The sequence below is a fragment of the Nipponia nippon genome, unplaced genomic scaffold, assembly GCF_047370975.1.
Source record: "Nipponia nippon isolate SJK-2023a ecotype South Korea unplaced genomic scaffold, ASM4737097v1 scaffold_4, whole genome shotgun sequence".
NCBI lineage: Eukaryota > Metazoa > Chordata > Aves > Pelecaniformes > Threskiornithidae > Nipponia > Nipponia nippon.
The window spans coordinates 28,396,986-28,409,004 of NW_028262358.1; the positions used below are offsets into that span (position 1 = coordinate 28,396,986).

General features: G+C 39.9%; 1 protein-coding gene across 26 annotated transcripts in view; it reads right to left on the reverse strand.

Annotated features, from left to right (window-relative positions):
- Positions 1 to 3,714: 3,714 nt before the first annotated feature.
- The window catches only part of LOC148053234 (uncharacterized), a 179,202-nt gene continuing 170,897 nt past the window's right edge, over positions 3,715 to 12,019 (reverse strand). For 11 of the 26 annotated variants that reach the window (XR_015708658.1, XR_015708669.1, XR_015708666.1 and 8 more), the window contains 4 exons: positions 11,434 to 11,525; positions 10,733 to 10,832; positions 7,667 to 10,566; positions 3,715 to 7,208 (listed from right to left, as the gene is read on the reverse strand). The gene's annotated coding sequence lies outside the window, so the exon portion shown is untranslated. Of the gene's footprint in view, positions 7,209 to 7,666; positions 10,567 to 10,732; positions 10,833 to 11,433; positions 11,526 to 11,652; positions 11,736 to 12,019 lie in introns of all 26 variants that reach the window. The other 15 variants (XR_015708662.1, XR_015708661.1, XR_015708656.1 and 12 more) reach the window with 5 other exon arrangements.

Consider the following 12,019-nt stretch of genomic DNA (forward strand, 5'->3'; position numbering starts at 1 on the left):
AATGGCTTCAGCCTGTTCCATTCGCAGCTGTCAAATTTCTTTGCTCCAGGGGGAAGGAAGTAGAAGGCTACTTATTTCCCTTCAATTTTCCAAAATATGCGTAAAAGTTACATCTCCTAAGTCCAGAATAAATCTTCTCTTCTTGCAAGTCAGTATGAAGCGCTGCCCTTCATAGCTGTATTACAAACAACAAGTTCCTTCAATCAAACTCCTAAGCTGCTCCTGCAAGAATTTAAGCTGAAGGCAGGAGCTGAGGTGTGATGAAGTCAGGTCACGACCAATCTATGATAATAGGTATCTTCGTCTGGATAACAACAGCGGCCAATATTATTCTGAGCTGAGTGTGAAAGTATAGAAGACATGCTGCCAAAGGTGGGAAAGAAAAAAAATGTCCCAATGTGCAGACTGGGTCTTTCTTCAAGTATTAAGTATATGATTTCCTAGCAACAGAAAGGGCTTGTATTCAGCTTGCAGTGTATATATATATATGTATAAGCTTGCTCAAATGCCTGAAATAGTCAGGGGCATCATTTCTTAGTGAATGCAGCCAATATAAAGTTATTCAGAATCCAGTGCTTCTGTTTTATCCTAACAAAGAATTAAACCTAACTACTCAATCTATTTATCAGCACTGCCCCTTCTTCTAGCTGGTACTTAAATCAACATTACAAAATGTTATATGCCTTCCTGGTATATAAAGTCATTTAATTGCATTCTCAATTTTGAGGATGCAGATTATCTATTGACAACATCCATGCATAAGTATTTATATAATATTTAATATACTAAGTAAGTAATGCAATGACAGGATGTGGTTGCAACAACCAAACTTACTTCTGAACCAACAGGCAGTGAGAATTCAAGACATAAATATGATCAGAGTAAAAATTTAGTACTAAGACTAGGCTCCTGAGAGGCCATTTGATTTTTAGAGGCAATATTATTTTCAACAAGGTTTCTGTGTACTATGATGCCTACCACTCGTTTTATGCAGCTGTAGGTTCAGGCCATGAGTCAGCTGTAAGCAGGGAAAGTAGATAACACAGTTAAGTGCCATTACCATTAACCTCCAAATAACTGCCTTTTTTTAATTGCCATAGAACTGTACACAAGAAGCTTTCTTCTTCTTTTTTATAAAGATGTACTTATCCTGTAGTTACGAGAAAGATATTAAAACTGACGTCAGATAGAAGCTGCTGAAATTTTCCTGAGTCTGCAGACGCTCCAGACTAACAATCAGCAAAATCAAACGATCATCAGGATTCAGGAACAAGAATTGTCATTGACACAAATTAATTTCGCAGCAGAACCACAAGCTGATGTGCTTTCTTTTCAGTTTCAAAATGAAAGAGCAGTAAGTCACTTTCACAGTGCTCAAGAGGTGCACAAAAACCAAATGTCCTCTGCCTTCAACTGCAAAGGGCTTGTGCCCAACAGAAAGCAGTGTGCAGTCCTGTCCCCTGTCACAAGCCTCCACTCCTGCCTCAACTCCAAGCACAAAGGGCAGCACCACAAGCCCCTGTTGCTCCCTACTCCACTGCCAAAATCTCTCCATTGATCTTCTACAATGCACTGGTGCTCTGTCAGTCCAAAAATAACACTGGTGTTATGCTTCAAATTTAGGACTTGAAACAATACAAAATGAACTGGATAGCAAAAGAGTGCTACTGATTAGCACAGACAGCAAGGGATGAAACTTGGAGTGCTCTGCTACATGAAGGCTAATACATGAGTAGGACATTTAATTTTGGTAATACATTTGGCTAATGGGATATTCCACTAGCTGCTCTTTGTGTGTTGCCGGTTTGCAATATGGGTGGGAAGGAAGTCTTGGCACAGAAAATAGAAAAGAACTCTGGTTTCCTAGGCTGGAAGGGTAATGGGATGCATCTTTCAAAACGATTACTTGGAAAAAGATGCATCATGAAGCACCATCCTTCTCTGGGACTACAGAGAAGTGCTGATGCTTTGCAGAGGCCACTGCTAATTCCTCCAGCTCAGAATAGTGCTCCTGATAATATGCAGGATATACAGACACACTGAAATGGAGAAAATGTATTTCCCTTCAGCTGTCTAGCAACAAAAACATCTTGATCCCAGAGACAGTGTTAATCAGTCTCCAGATGGACCTCAGACTATTTGTTACAATTTCAAAACTTTGCTTTAAAAGAAAAAAGAAAAGAAAGAGTAAAGAGAGACCTGAGAATACATATATATCTTAAAGTTTATCCTTAACGCCATCTGAGCTTCAGAATGGGTTGTACTGGAACTAACTGTGACTAACGCAGTGGAAGCCCCATTGAAGCCAGGAATCCCCACACAAGGCCCACACCATCTTTGATGGAAAACTTGTCATATGAGCTATTACATAAAGATATCATCTGCATTAGGAAATTTCAGCTCTTTCTCAGCTAAGCCTGAAACAAAAGAATAGAGCTATTTTCAAGTCTGAAAAGCTGTAAACCTGTACTTAATTTCAGAAAGCTGATGATTTAAAATTACACTTTTGGTCCAGCTGCGTTATTGTCATACAGCACGCCAGAGTCATGTACTTCAAGTGAATACACTACAACAAAAGTAAAATAAAAGGCAGTTTCCAAGACCTGTGTTCATCAGAAACGCAGTTCATTCCTGAGAATGAAAGACAGCACCTCTGCCATGAGGAGCCCTTTCCTTCTGGAGGCCAGTGCTGCCTCACAAGAATATATTGTTAGAAAAGGCTGCGTTTGCTGTATCTGGACACAATGGCAGTATTTCTACGCACTGTGGGTAGCAAGGGCTCACCACAGACTCTATGTCAGGGTGCCATGCGGGATGGTGGCTCCCTGGAGCAGGGGCACCGGTAGCAGTGGAGGGCTCTCCAGGGGTCCATCAGGGCAGGGCCTCACCAGCCAGGACCTGTCCCACTACCCCAGCCAGGAGCGAGCACCCTGGGGGGCACTGGCGCAGCTCCAGTCCCTGGCACTGGGCTCCTCCCTGGAGAGCGGTACAGGCCGAGGCCAGGCCGGGCTGTGGACCTATGAGTGGGCCCGGCTCAGGGGGGCCCACGGCCAGGCAGGGCAGGGCCATGGGGAGCTGGAGACCGGCCCTGCTGCAGCATCACTGGGGCAGGGGCTGACATGGGGTCCTGGGCCGTGGGCAGGGTGGGGGGAGTCCGGGGGGCCAGACAGGGACATTGGGGCCTGTTGGTGCACTCAGAGCCCTGACACTCTAAAGGTGTACTCATTAGCAATGCCTATGGAAGTATACCTGAGTAAATTATGCAATTTTATGAATAAAACACATTTAAAATACTACTAAACAGCAAGATTATGAGCTATTAAAGCTATTAAAAATGTCAGTACTTTGTTCACATATAAGGTAACATACATTTACTTAACTGGTGACATTATACAGTAGCACTCAGTTAGAGGAGGGAAGGGAAGGGAAGGGCCTGCTGAGTGCAAGGCCTTTTTGGTGCTTATTTGGTAACTTCCTTATTCAATACTTATGAACCAACTCCTCTTTCCAGAGCTCTGAACTTCGATTTCTCTTCTCACACAGGAAAGAAACATAAGGACTTTCACTGGAATAATTTGGCAGTATTTGTGCAGACCTTACCCAGCCCTTGGTGTTTCCGTTCCACCACTGGTGCCTCCTCCATCTCCAGCCTGCAGAGTGGCTCCTCTAGCTGCAGGGAAATTTGTGCCTTAGTTTCTTCCTAGCAGAATAGATGGTCCATTCAGTCAAATCATGAAAGGAATTTATTTCTAGGGTAATGCAAATATACACAAATATTGCCATCAAAAGTGAAAAAAAATCCAGTGTTCATTTCCAGGTATAAGAGCCATCCAGACTTCTTAAAGCAGAGTTCATTAATAATCTTTCACTGAAGGCATCAGATTTTATGCCATCAACACAACCATGGTCATTACTTATAGGAAAATAATCCTCCTTGACAGATGTAATGGAAAAAAGCACTCGGTGTGTTAATAAAATTACTTCCTAGCATACGTGCATCATATCTAATTGTTAACAAATTGTGAACCAATAATTGACATGAAACAGTATGTATGTGAACCATAGAAATGCAAAACGCAGAATTATTACAATCTGAAGTACTTGTAGAGGAAGAAGAATCCCAATTATGATCATCGCAACACTCTCGTTGTTGTCTTATTGTACCAGTGGATAAAGATAGTTGCCCAAAATTTGCGTCTTACTCTAATGCATCAGTAAGGTAACTAAGGCAATCATACCTTAGACTTCTGGAAAGTATTAGAAGACTGGGTTTAGAGTTGGGAGTGAGAACAGGGCTTTCATAGAGAAGAAGAGAGATGATCACAACTGACAATTCATCAAAACTGAAATTATTCCCAGAAGAGCTTCCTGTCCTCAAAAAAATTGGAAAAACAGGTTTTGAAATTCTAGAAATGTGCCATTACAACATTTTTAAAACAAAGTCTTGTTTTTGCGGTTAAAAGCATCTTCTCCTGTTGAAACTTAATTTAGTTTATATTAGAAGGTTAAAAAAGAAAAAAAAAAAAGGTCAGCATTAAAATGAAATATGTTTGTTTGTTTCTTAAGGCACTCATATATTCACTGAGCCCCATGCCAGGCCTAAAATTTCAAAATCAACAGAATCCTTGTGTGACAAGAAAACTGTTTTCTGTATATCCACACAGCAAAGGGAACATTAGCAGTTCAAGCTCTTCCCCGTTTCCTTGCAGTGTGGCTCAAATATTATTTCTGAAAACCATCTTGATGAATGGAAACGTAGTCTAGACCTCCAGCCTTTCAAATGTTTAGCGGCTTCTTATTCCCCTTCCCTTTTTTTTTAATTTTTATTATTATACTTTTTAGAAGAGAGCCACACAGATAGTCTTTAGGGGACTAAAACTGAGGAGTTCCTTCAGCCAAATCAATCTAAAATTGTTCTTGTAGATTCATGAAATCAAAGTATTAAATGTACATACTGATATTTTACTATGGTCTTTGCATGGCAAACAGATTAGTCACTGTTGATGCTGAAACTGTTCTGACAAACTGGTTTGTTTGTTTTTAAAGGATAATATATTTGAAAAGCTTAATAGCAGAGGCCACTCCTGTTTTTCAGCATCCAGCTTTTCCAATTCTCTTTTCTCAACAGTGCAAAACACAGTAGCTGAGAAAGTTGAACTTATTTGAATCAGCACAATTTATAAATTTATGGAACTTAAGACCAGAAAAGACTGCTTGATAAAGCAATCTGAATGCCTATATATGACAAGCTATCAAATTTCCTCTGGGATCTCTTATATTGTGCTCCCTTCATTGTGTCTGAGTGACACACTGTGTTTGGCTAAAGCATGTCTTGCAGACAGCCCTCCAGCTGAGGGACAGTTGAGATATTTATTTAGGCACAACATGCGTATATAGAAGTGAGCCATGAAGAGAGTTTTAGACAATCACAGAAACAAGGGTAACTAGCCATTGACTACAATCTAAAAATCTGCCTCTGGAATTATGCATATCCATTCTGGACACAAAATCATCAGCTTTCCCTGAAACAGTTGAACAGCTATACCATTATTTTTTTTCAGATCTTCTAGTTTTAGTTAGGACATCCCAACTATGCTGTCCTAGCTATGCTGCCAAACCCACCTCTGTGAGTGGAAGACATACTGGCACAGGAGTAATTTTGTTTCATGATTAATGAGACGGTTTAACCATACTGAAGGAACACCTTTGATGACCATTGTGATCGCCAATAACAGCCAATAACAGTATATGTTATACATATAGTCAAAACCCCTTGTTGTGTAGGCTATAAGTTTTTTATCAGAGAAACAGTTCAATGGAGTTATAAAGGTAATGTCTGAGAGCCATCATGAAATGGCAAGGTCTTTCTTCCAAGCATGTAGTCGCTTAATTCCTTCTTTCTTTATAGTAAGAAAAATACATCTCAAAATCGAACAACTATTTCTTTTCATGTCCAGCTGTTCAGTCAAATATAGCTTTCCCAAGCTACCAACTGTCCCACTAGATTTAAGTTTCTGCAGCGCCCAATGCCCAAAACCACTGGAAATCTGGGGAAAAAAATGGTTTAGCTGCTCTCAACTGGAGGACTGCTGTGGGAAAAAAAAAAAATCTTCTTTGAAGGTTCTCTTTTAAACAGTGTGCAAGATCACCCTACAAGGAGGAGAAAATTAAAGTTTAGCTTTGAAATGGCCCACAATAATTGGAAGTGTCTTAGAATTTCCGTCATGGATTGTCTTTTATTTCACTGAGTGAATCTCACTTACTTATTTCAGATTTTAATGACTGAAATACATCAGGTAGGAAAGCAGCAGCATGTATGCTTACTTGTTTATACACTCTTTCATGAACTGAAGTACATTGAGCCGTTTGGGGGAGAGGAAGAGTCTCTTTAGTCCTCAAAAAGGGATTTCCAATATTGTAAAATTATGCTAGTAATATGACTTGTAGTGACAGAAACATGTAGAAACAATACTACAGCCTGTAATTTTTTTAAATACTTTGGAATAATCTACCCCAAATCAGGAGTAGATTGCTGCTATGGTCGTCACTACTTCTGAGGAATTCTTTGCAACGGTATTTGTGAAATTATAGACCTATAGTTTTTAAGGGTAGAAAGGACCACATAGAATATCTCATGTTCCCTTCTCTTTAGTACAACCATATAATTTCACCCAGCTGTGTCTCCATTGTTTGCTAAAGCATACCATCCACTCTCAGTTTGAAGACTTCAAGAAATGGTAAGCTCACTGTTCCTCTTAATAATTTGTTCCAGTGGCTGATAACTTCATTGTTAGTAACTGAGGAGTATAACACTAATCTAGGTGGCAACCAAAAAATACTGGGAATAGCTCTAGCTGTTTAAACAATGGTATTCAAGATAATTAATATCCTTCTCGCCAGGTCTGTTCATCATAAAAGCAACAGGGCTCTAAGAATTTTTTTTTTTTTTTTTAGCAACCACTACTTTTGTGAACTTTTCGCATTTGTTTCTCATCATTTGGGTTTCTAGAAGCTTATAAAATTTGGAGGCAAATCCACATTCTGGTTTCCATCTCCATAGGCCAAAATGCTTTCAAACAATGACTGATACTTTCTTCTGTAGCTTTCCGTGATTTCCATGCAGCCTTTTTTCATGATAGAATGGAAGCCTTCTTCTCACAATGAAATTATTCCCATATGGACTCATTGCTGAAAATTCATGAGAACTCCTGCACATGCACAAAAAAGGAATAAGAAATGTGAATACTCTTTGGGATGCCACAAAACACATTTCCAGATAAAATAATACTTCGCATTTTTGCAGACCTTTCCATCTTCAAAGCATTGGACATGCATTCATCATCAGAAAAGATTAGTGAAATTAAATGTCATAAACATTATTTTACTAAGGTTCTGCTTCACCATTACTGTCAGATTTAGCTGCCACAGTTCAAGGGGTGATAAAACTATTATGTATGACTGACAGACTTAGCCTCTGTAGTGCACCCAACTTTGACGAGTACATCGCCAGCACAATTCTTGGAAATCAGACTCCCTGGAACAGGGTTAGGATATGGAAAGAGTGTGTCGCACAAAGGCTGACTGCTACCATATATTAAGACCAGGTGGTCTTAATGGGTGGGCTACAACCCTCTTATCTGCCCTCCCTCTGTAAATCTGTACTTACTTTGAAGCTTTACCCTTACAAGTTCCGAGTCCTTTATTAGAATCTGAGGCCCAGCAGCACAGAGGATTAGCCTTTATTGTCTCATTCATGGCCAGGCCTGTCTGAAGGCCCTTTTTTCTGTAGGAGGTGCTTATTGATGGCAGAAGTCCTGTGGAGGATAATTCCCAGAATACAGCCATACATGGCAATGGACCACAGTGCAGAGACTCCTGAGCAAACCTGACAGCTGAGATAGTCCCACAGCATACTGCAGCACTATGCAGAGAAGCTGTTAAGGTCCCAAAAGCAGCTCAGCCGTGTTTTTATGGCCCTGCACCCAACCAAGTCATCCCTAACTCTAGTTCAGTGTCACCTTGATACAGCTCTACCAGTTTAGTACCCGTCTCAGCATGACTGCAGCACATCCGTAACAATGACACATGGCTGGGAACTGCCCACTGCAGTGGATTGTTATAGCAGTCAGCACTTCTGAAATGAATGCAGAATAATGCTGAAAAGAAAGCAAGAAAGTACTTTAAAGTTTTACATTTATCATCTGTTCTACTGAAAGAGGGGGAAGCCTAAGTTTGACTGATTTGATCAAACTAAGCAATTCAAGCATCTTCTACCTAATTTTAGGCCAAAGAAAATTGCAGCAATGCAGAAGCAGCTGATAAATCAAAAGCAGAAAAATAGGAATTAAAGCTCAGTTCAAGCCTTTCATCTTTATTACCCTTCTTTATGTGCATATGGTAGGTGTTCAACACTTTCCAAATCTGTATGATATTCCCTTGTGCTTCAGGAGCTGTAGGGCTGTAGTTGTCTATAAAAAGGCAACCTAACAGTTTCCTGTGACCGAGAGTTGAATGTGTTATTTGTTACCAGCTGGTTCATGCATAGATTGAACCCAAGTCTTGGCTTTAAGTGATCAGACTTGCTTTAAACCACTCACTCACAGGGTGAATTCATGTATAGAGAGAATTCTGGCACAATATTTTATTTCTGACTTATGCCATATGACTCTTTTTCTTCTTTCCTAAACCAATATTAAAACCAGAACCTATAATATGCCAAACGCAGACTGCACTTTTTGGAAAGCTGTTACCAAATGTAACAGTAAATGAACCCTTCTGAAAGGTTAAAGTTGCTTTCATATAAAACATTTTCTACCAGGAAATGGAAGTGGAATGTTGAACTAAGCATTTAACTTGAAAGAACTGCACACAGACTCCAATGGTTGCATTATCCTTTAAAATAAAAAAAAGCAAAAGCTTTTTACAAGCATACATAGCTCTAGTTTCATAAAAAGGGTATTATGGTGACAAGGTAAAATGAATCCCAGTATTTTGGATGCTTCTTTTTACCTTCCAACAGCTCTCTCCCTGTGCATTAACCATTCTAGGGTGAGGTTGTGCAGTATGGCTGAATTCATAGAACCATTTAGGTTGGACAAGACCTTTAAGATCATCAAGTCCAACCGTAAACCTAACACTGCCAAGTCCACCACTAAACCATGTCCCTAAGTGCCATATCTACACATCTTTTAAACTGTGATTCAACCACTTCCCTAGGCAGCCTGTTCCAGTACTTGATAACCCTTTCGGTGAAGAAATTTTTTCTAATATCCAATCTAAACCTCCCCTGGCGCGACTTGAGGCCATTTCCTCTCATCCTAAATGTTCAGCTCCTATCCAGGACAGAGTTCAGTTCTATGCAAAGGACATAAAAGAAAGCTGTTGAGGACAGGATCTGCAAAGAAGATTCCCTGGCAGAGCTGATTGCAGGAAACAACACAACGCTGCCAAGAGACGGTTGAGTACTAGCTAGGAGAGTACACTGCTGGGGTCTCATCTTCCCCATGAACACAAATCTCACTCTTCAGCAGCTGACTTCACTGTCCTAGGGATACTCATTACAGAGGGACAGCAAGCAGTGTCCTTGATTAGGAGTTAAGGCCATTTGTGCTTTAGTCCGCAGCTCTGCTGTGCCAACACAAACAAGTTGCATCACACCCTCGGTTACCCTACCTATAAAATGAGAACAGTGACATTCACTTTCCTGGGTAAAGTATTTGAAGGTACATCCCATGACAGAGGCTTCTATTTACAGTATTTTTATTATACGTTTTTTTCCTTCAACTGTTGTAGATAGCTGCTGTGCACAGGAGCTGCTCATCTAACAGTCCTGCTTGCTCTACTTCTCCCTGCATCCTTCCTTCCCTGCCATGTGGGCCCATTCCTTACCTTCCACTTTCTCTGATTTTCACATAGCTCCTCAGTGAACCCAACTGGATTACTAAACCAAGAGAAAACTATTCATGTTTTTATTTTGCTTAGTTTTTTTACCAGCTGGTAAGGTGAACCAGGTCTAGGGGTGATACAGAAATCAGAGCTGGTGCAGAAGAAACAATGGCTGAGAACAGCACTCCTAGATTTTCTTGGGAGACCTCAAACCCTTAAAGAACCCATTCTAAATAATGTGATTGCCTCTTAAAAATACACTTACGATGTTAGACTCTGGACCTGTTGTGCTAGCTTCTGCAAAAAACTACTGAAAGAAAGTAATCATACCAAACAGATTTACTACTTACAGAGACAACAACAATAAATGGCAAACAGATGTACCATAGGGTGGTTGCCCATTCTCAGGAGTAGACACTCCTGCATGAGGGCAGAGACCCATGCATCTTTATATTAAGCGATCAAAGAGTGTCTCTTTACTGGATACAATCTTCTGCTTCAAGGAAAAACAAAACAAAACAAAACAAAAAAACTTTACACAGTTTCCTTGATTCTTGATTTTGATTCCTTCATCCTTTGGCGGGGGGGGAAGCCATTCAAATGAGCTTGGCACATTGAGCTACTGCTGATTTGCCAGATTCCAGTGTCCTCAAGTGTGACACAGCATTATTATTCAGTGTCCTGTATTTAAAATCAGAAGTGATTTAATCTGGCTCTCTGCCATCCCACTTGCTGACATGTTGACACCATGTAAATAATGCATAGCCATGTGACCACACTACTTTCATGCCACATGCTGAGAGAAACAGACAACACCTGCTATTATTATTAGCCACATCTTAGATACCTTGGAAATCTGAAAAACGAACATCAAAATTAATTCAAACATGTTGTGGTCTCCAGCTCCAAATTCCTTCATTAGGACTCAAAGGGAACCTGTGCATCCACTGTGATTAAAAACAGAGATTACTGATTTACATCTCACATCCTTTAAAATTCACCCTTCTAAGACTGTTACTAAATATCTAAGTTTGTTAACTGACACAAGAATTTCAACCAGCAAGTTTTTTCTTTGTACAGTGTTGACTGAAAAGGCTGCCATTTTAGAAGAAAGCTTAAAGAGCAACAAAAACCCAGTTCTAGACTGCAAAATTCTAACTACCTAATTAATTTCAGACACTGCTCCCTGCTAACATCAGCCATTCTACTTCTACTCTTCTGATCATGTCAAAATGTAAACCTAGCAATGTCATCAGAGCATAGTCATTAAACCAAAGTGAAATTGTTGTTTTCACTGGGGAACATTGTAAAGCAAAGATAGCACATCTGATATGTCACCTACTTCTTACATACCTGTCTTTTGTCACCTAAATGTCATACAACCTCAGTCATATTGAGAGCAGACAGCAATATACACTGCTTTTCACAGGGCATTTAACAAGGTTGAAAGTTATTATCTCTATCACTGGTCTCCAACTATTGCTACATACACCTTCCTTTCCAAGCTTATGACTGCCAAGCAGAGAAAGTGACTGATTATATTTTTACCTTTCCATGGTGTACAACAGAAGAAAACTTGCTTGTCTTCTTCGTTTCACTGAGCCTATGCTGTCAGAGCAGGACCGTGGTATGTACTCTTCCTGTGAAGACACACAAGAGTAACCGATAAATCAGGAAAGACAACAAAATACAACAAACAATGGAAAAGAAAGATGAAGTCTTTATAGTTTAGAAGTTGGCATGGCTGTGTTGTTGTGGAGGACTCACCTCAGTCCTCACTCTGGGGCCAGCACTAGGGAATTGCACCTATGTAGATATGCAGTTCTCTAGTGACTTCAGATTCCCAAAGCCTGAAATAAAAGAATATCTGGCTCCAAACCACTGAACTGTGCAACAAGATCATAATTTATCAGGGAAAATCAGATATAGAGCTCAAAATGCCTTGCCCAAATAAATTCCTTTAGAAACTTTAGAAACTAGCAAACATAAAAAAGAAAGGGAGGGGTTATTTTTTTTTTCAGCTCCTATGAGACAGTCAGAGCACACAGAAATTTGGTTTATTTTTGCTCAAGGATGAATACATTGGACAATATTCTGTACTTGTCCACATTGTTCAAAAGAATCAGCATTTTGA